The sequence below is a fragment of the Elephas maximus genome, chromosome 17 (genome assembly GCF_024166365.1).
Source record: "Elephas maximus indicus isolate mEleMax1 chromosome 17, mEleMax1 primary haplotype, whole genome shotgun sequence".
NCBI classification, from domain to species: Eukaryota; Metazoa; Chordata; class Mammalia; order Proboscidea; family Elephantidae; genus Elephas; species Elephas maximus.
Genome location: NC_064835.1, coordinates 84293154 through 84299595, shown reverse-complemented (window position 1 = coordinate 84299595; position 6442 = coordinate 84293154).

The window sequence follows — 6442 nt, the reverse complement described above, 5'->3', positions numbered from 1 at the left end:
TTATCATCAAACTTGCCAAAACCAAAGACAAACAGAAAATTTTAAAAGCAGCCAGGGAGAAAAGAAAGGTTTCCTTCAAGGGAGAATCAATAAGAATAAGTTCAGACTACTCAGCAGAAACCATGCAGGCAAGAAGGGAATGGGACGACGTATACAGAGCACTGAAGGAGAAGAACTGCCAACCAAGGATCATATATCCAGCAAAACTCTCTCTGAAATATGAAGGAGAAATTAAGATATTTACAGATAAACACAAGTTTAGAGAATTTGCAAAAACTAAACCAAGACTGCAAGAAATGCTAAAGGAGACTGTTTGGCCTGATGACCAATAATATCAGGTACCAGCACAATACAAGGTCATAAAACAGAACGTCCTGATATTAACGCAACTCAAATAGGGAAAGCACAAAAACAAACAAATTAAGATTAATTCTAAAAAATAAATAAATAAACAAAATAATACACACAACAGGAAATCATGGAAATCAATAGATAAACGATCACAATAATCAAAAAGAGGGACTAAATATAGGAGGCATTGAACTGCCAGATGGAGAGTGATACGAGGCGATATAGAAGGATACAAGTTAGGTTTTTACTTAGAAAAATAGGGGTAAATAAAAAGGTAACCACAAAAAGGAATATCAATTCCATAACTCAAGAAAAAAGCCAAGAAAAACGTAACGACTCAACAAACATAAAGTTAACCATTATGAAAATGAGGATCTTACAAGCTGCTAAGAAAAACGTCTCAGCACAAAAAAGCATGTGGAAAAATGAAATGGCCAACAACACACATGAAAAGGCATCAAAATGACAGCACTAAAAACTTATTTATCTATAATTACGCTGAATGTAAATGGACTAAATGCACCAATAAAGAGACAGAGAGTCACGGACTGGATAAAGAAACACGAGCCATCTATATGCTGCCTACAAGAGACACACCTTAGACTTAGAGACACAAACAAACTAAAACTCAAAGGATGGAAAAAAATATGTCAAGCAAACAATAAGCAAAAAAGAAGAGGAGTAGCAATATTAATTTCTGACAAAATAGACTTTAGACTTAAATCCACCACAAAGGATAAAGAAGGACACTATATAATGATAAAAGGGACAATTGATCAGGAAGACATAACCATATTAAATATTTATGCACCTAATGACAGGGCTGCAAGATACATAAATCAAATTTTAACAGAATTGAAAAGTGAGATAGACACCTCCACATATATAGTAGGAGACTTCAACACACCACTTTCGGAGAAGGACAGGACATCCAGTAAGAAGCTCAATAGAGACACGGAAGACCTACTTACAACAATCAACCAACTTGACCTCATTGACTTATACAGAACTCTCCACCCAACTGCTGCAAAATATACTTTTTTTTCTAGTGCACATGGAACATTCTCTAGAATAGACCACACATTAGGTCATAAAACAAATCTTGGTAGAATCCAAAACATCGAAATATTACAAAGCATCTTCTCAGACCACAAGGCAATGAAGCTAGAAATCAATAACAGAAAAACTAGGGAAAAGAAATCAAATACTTGGAAAATGAACAATACCCTCCTGAAAAAAGACTGGGTTATAGAAGACATCAAGGAGGGAATAAGGAAATTCTTAGAAAGCAACGAGACTGAAAATACTTCCTATCAAAACCTCTGGGACACAGCAAAAGCAGTGCTCAGAGGCCAATTTATATCAATAAATGCACACATACAAAAAGAAGAGAGCCAAAATCAGAGAACTGTCCCTACAACTTGAACAAATAGAAAGTGAGCAACAAAAGAACCCCTCAGGCACCAGAAGAAAACAAATAATAAAAATTAGAGCTGAACTAAATGAATTAGAGAACAGAAAAACAATTGAAAGAATTAACAAAGCCAAAAGCTGGTTCTTTGAAAAAATTAACAAAATTGATAAACCATTGGCTAAACTGACTAAAGAAAAACAGGAAAGGAAACAAATAACCCGAATAAGAAATGAGAAGGACCACATCACAACAGAACCAAATGAAATCAAAAGAATCATATCAGATTACTACATAAAATTGTACTCTAACAAATTTGAAAACCTAGAAGAAATGGATAAATTCTTGGAACAATACTACCTAAACTAACACATTCAGAAGTAGAACAACTAAATAGACCCATAACAAAAAAAGAGATTGAAACGGTAATCAAAAAACTTCCAACAAAAAAAAGTCCTGGCCCAGATGGCTTCACTGCAGAGTTCTACCAAACCTTCAGAGAAGACTTAACACCATTACTATTGAAGGTATTTCAAAGTATAGAAAAAGACGGAATACTACCCAACTCATTCTATGAAGCTACCATCTCCCTGATACCAAAACCAGGTAAAGACATTACAAAAAAAGAAAATTTTAGACCTATATCCCTCATGAACATAGATGCAAAAATCCTCAACAAAATTCTAGCCAATAGAATCCAACAACACATCAAAAAAAAATACACCCTGATCAAGTGGGATTTATACCAGGTATGCAAGGCTGGTTTAATATCAGAAAAACCGTTAATGTAATCCATCACATAAATAAAACAAAAGATAAAAACCACATGATCTTATCAATAGATGCAGAAAAGGCATTTGACAAAGTTCAACACCCATTTATGATAAAAACTCTAACCAAAATAGGAATTGAAGGAAAATTCCTCAACATAATAAAGGGCATCTATGAAAAAAAAAAAAAAATTTTTTTTTTTTTTGCAAAGCCAACAGCCAATATCACTCTAAATGGAGAGAACCTGAAAGCATTTCCCTCGAGAACGGGAACCAGACAAGGATGCCCTTTATCACCGCTCTTATTCAACATCGTACTTGAAGTCCTAGCCAGGGCAATTAGGCTAGACAAAGAAATAAAGGGTATCCAGATTGGTAAGGAGGAAGTAAAGCTATCACTATTTGCAGATGACATGATCGTATACATGGAAAACCCTAAGGAATCCTCCAGAAAACTACTGAAACTAATAGAAGAGTTTGGAAGAGTCTCAGGATATAAAATAAACATACAAAAATCACTTGGATTCCTCTACATCAACAAAAAGAACATCGAAGAGGAAACCACGAAATCAATACCATTCACAGTAGCCCCCAAGAAGATAAAATACTTAGGAATAAATCTTACCAAGGATGTAAAAGACCTATACAAAGAAAACTATAAAACTCTGCTACAAGAAATTCAAAAGGACATACTTAAGTGGAAAAACATACCCTGCTCATGGATAGGAAGACTTAACATAGTAAAAATGTCTATTCTACCAAAAGCCATTTATACATATAACGCACTTCCAATCCAAATATCAATGTCATACTTTAAGGGGATAGAGAAACAAATCACTAATTTCATATGGAAAGGAAAGAACCCCCGGATAAGCAAAACAATACTGAAAAAGAAGAAGAAAGTGCGAGGCCTCACCCTACCTGATTTCAGAACCTATTATATAGCTACAGTAGTCAAAACAGCCTGGTACTGGTACAACAACAGACACATAGACCAATGGAACAGAATTGAGAATCCAGATATAAATCCATCCACGTATGAGCAGCTGATATTTGACAAAGGACCAGTGTCAGTCAATTGGGGAAATAATAGTCTTTTTAACAAATGGTGCTGGCATACCTGGATATCCATTTGCAAAAGAATGAAACAGGACCCATACCTCACACCATGCACAAAAACTAACTCCAAGTGGATCAAAGACCTAAACATAAAGACTAAAACGATAAAAATCATGGAAGAAAAAATAGGGTCTACCCTAGGAGCCCTAATACAGGGCATAAACAGAATACAAAACATTACCAAAAATGATGAAGAGAAACCAGATAACTGGGAGCTCCTAAAAATCAAACACCTATGCTCATCTAAAGACTTCACCAAAAGAGTAAAAAGACCACCTACAGACTGGGAAAGAATATTCAGCTATGACATCTCAGACCAGCGCCTGATCTCTAAAATCTACATGATTCTGTCAAAATTCAACCACAAAAAGGCAAACAACCCAATCAAGAAGTGGGCAAAGGATATGAATACACATTTCACTAAGGAAGATATTCAGGCAGCCAACAGATACATGAGAAAATGCTCTCGATCATTAGCCATTAGAGAAATGCAAATTAAAACTACGATGAGATTCCATCTCACACCAACTAGACTGGCATTAATCCAAAAAACACAAAATAATAAATGTTGGAGAGGCTGCGGAGAGATTGGAACTTTCATACACTGCTGGTGGGATTGTAAAATGGTACAACCACTTTGGAAATCCATCTGGCATTATCTTAAACAGTTAGAAATAGAACTACCATACAACCCAGAAATCCCACTCCTCGGAATATACCCTAAAGATACAAGAGCCTTCACACAAACAGATATATGCACACCCATGTTTATTGCAGCTCTGTTTACAATAGCAAAAAGCTGGAAGCAACCAAGAGGTCCATCAACGGACGAGTGGGTAAATAAATTGTGGTATATTCACACAATGGAATACTACACATCGATAAAGAACAGTGACGAATCTCTGAAACATTTCATAACATGGAGGAATCTGGAAGGCATTATGCTGAGCGAAACGAGTCAGTTGCAAAAGGACAAATATTGTATAAGACCACTATTATAAGATCTTGAGAAATAGAAAAAACGGAGAAGGACACAGACTTATGTGGTTACAAAGGGGGGAGGGAGGGTGGGAGGGAGAGGGCTTTTTATTGATCAATCTGTAGATAAGAACTGCTTTGGGTGAAGGGAAAGACAACACTCAATACAAGGAAGGTCAGCCTAATTGGACTGGATTAAAAGTAAAGAGGTTTCCGGGATAAAATGAAAGCTTCAAAGGTCAGCGAAGCAGGGGCTGGGGTCTGGGGAACTTGGTTTGAGGGGACTTCTAAGTCAATGGGCAAAACAATTCTATTATGAAAACACTCTGCATCCCACTTTGAATTGTGGCTCCTGGGGTCCTAAATGCCAACAAGCGGCCATCTAAAATACATTAATTGGTCTCAACCCACCTGGAGCAAAGGCAAAGGAAGAACACCAAGGTCACACGACAACTAAGAACCCAAGAGACAGAAAGGGCCACATGAACCAGAAACCTACATTATCCTGAGACCAGAAGAACTAGTTGGTGCCCGGCCACAATCGATGTCTGCCCTGCTAGGGAGCACAACAGACAACTCCTGAGGGAGCAGGAGACCAATGGGATACAGACCCCAAATTCTCATTAAAAGACCACACCTAATGGTATGATTGTGACTAGAGGAATCCCAGAGACAATGCTCCCCAGAACTTCTGATGGCACAGGACAGGAACCATCCCCAAAGACAACTCATCAGGCATGAAAAGGACTGGTCAGTGGGGGGGAGAGAGATGCTGATGAAGAGTGAGCTACTTAAATCAGGTGGACACTGGAGAGTGTGTTGGCAACTCTTGACTGGAGGGGGGATGGGAAGATAGAGAGAGAGGGAAGATGGCAAAATCGGCACGAAACGAGAGACTGAAAGGGCTGACTCAATAGGGGGAGAGCAAGTGGGAGAAGGGAGTAAGATGTATGTAAACCTACATGTGACAGACTGATTGGAATGGTAAATGTTCACTTGAAGCTTAATAAAAAAAAAAAAAAAAAGGTATTACGTCAGTGTCTCTCGAAGTGTGTGCTGAGGATTCCTGAGGCCCTTTCCAGGCACCTGCAAGGTTAAAAGTTCTTTCAGAATAACATTGTTATTTGTCTTTTTCACTTTCACTCCCTCACGCATGTGCAGGGAAGTTTTCCAGAGGCTGCAGCCACGTGTGGTGTTGCCTCTGGCTGAGCACAGAAGCCATAGGAGAACCCAGCTGTCTTCTACTAAGCCAGACATAAAAGGGATTTGAAAAAATGTAAAACAATTCTACCCTTCTCATTAAAGAGTTTTTTTAATACAGCTTTTTTTTTTTTGGTCGTAAAAACATATTATTTGTCTGAACTAATGGGCTTATGGCTCTGAAATGAATCAATGTGTAAATATTGTTTAAATTTCTCAGTTTTAATTTTTAACCTGAGAAACATCGATAGTACTCGTTTTGGGCGTCCTCAATAATTTCGAAGAGTGAGACCAAAAGTTTGAGAGCCACTGGCGTAGATAATGAAGCGAGGTCCCTTTTCCTACTTTTTTGAGGGATCCAAGTAAAAAACTGGGCCTTGTGGGCTATTGGTTACTTAGGATCAACCACAGGAACTCTAGAGGGGGAAAAAGCCGCTAAAGCTGCTGGTCAGCTAAATGAACTCTTTTTAAAAAAAATACCCTAAAGACTTAAGTATTTTTTACCTTGTTTTCTGAATGCAATATAATTTCCTCACCTTAATATTTTATCAACGTGTTTCCCCGTTGATGTTACCTCGTGCCTGTTCTTTGATGCCTGTTCTTTGATGTCAGT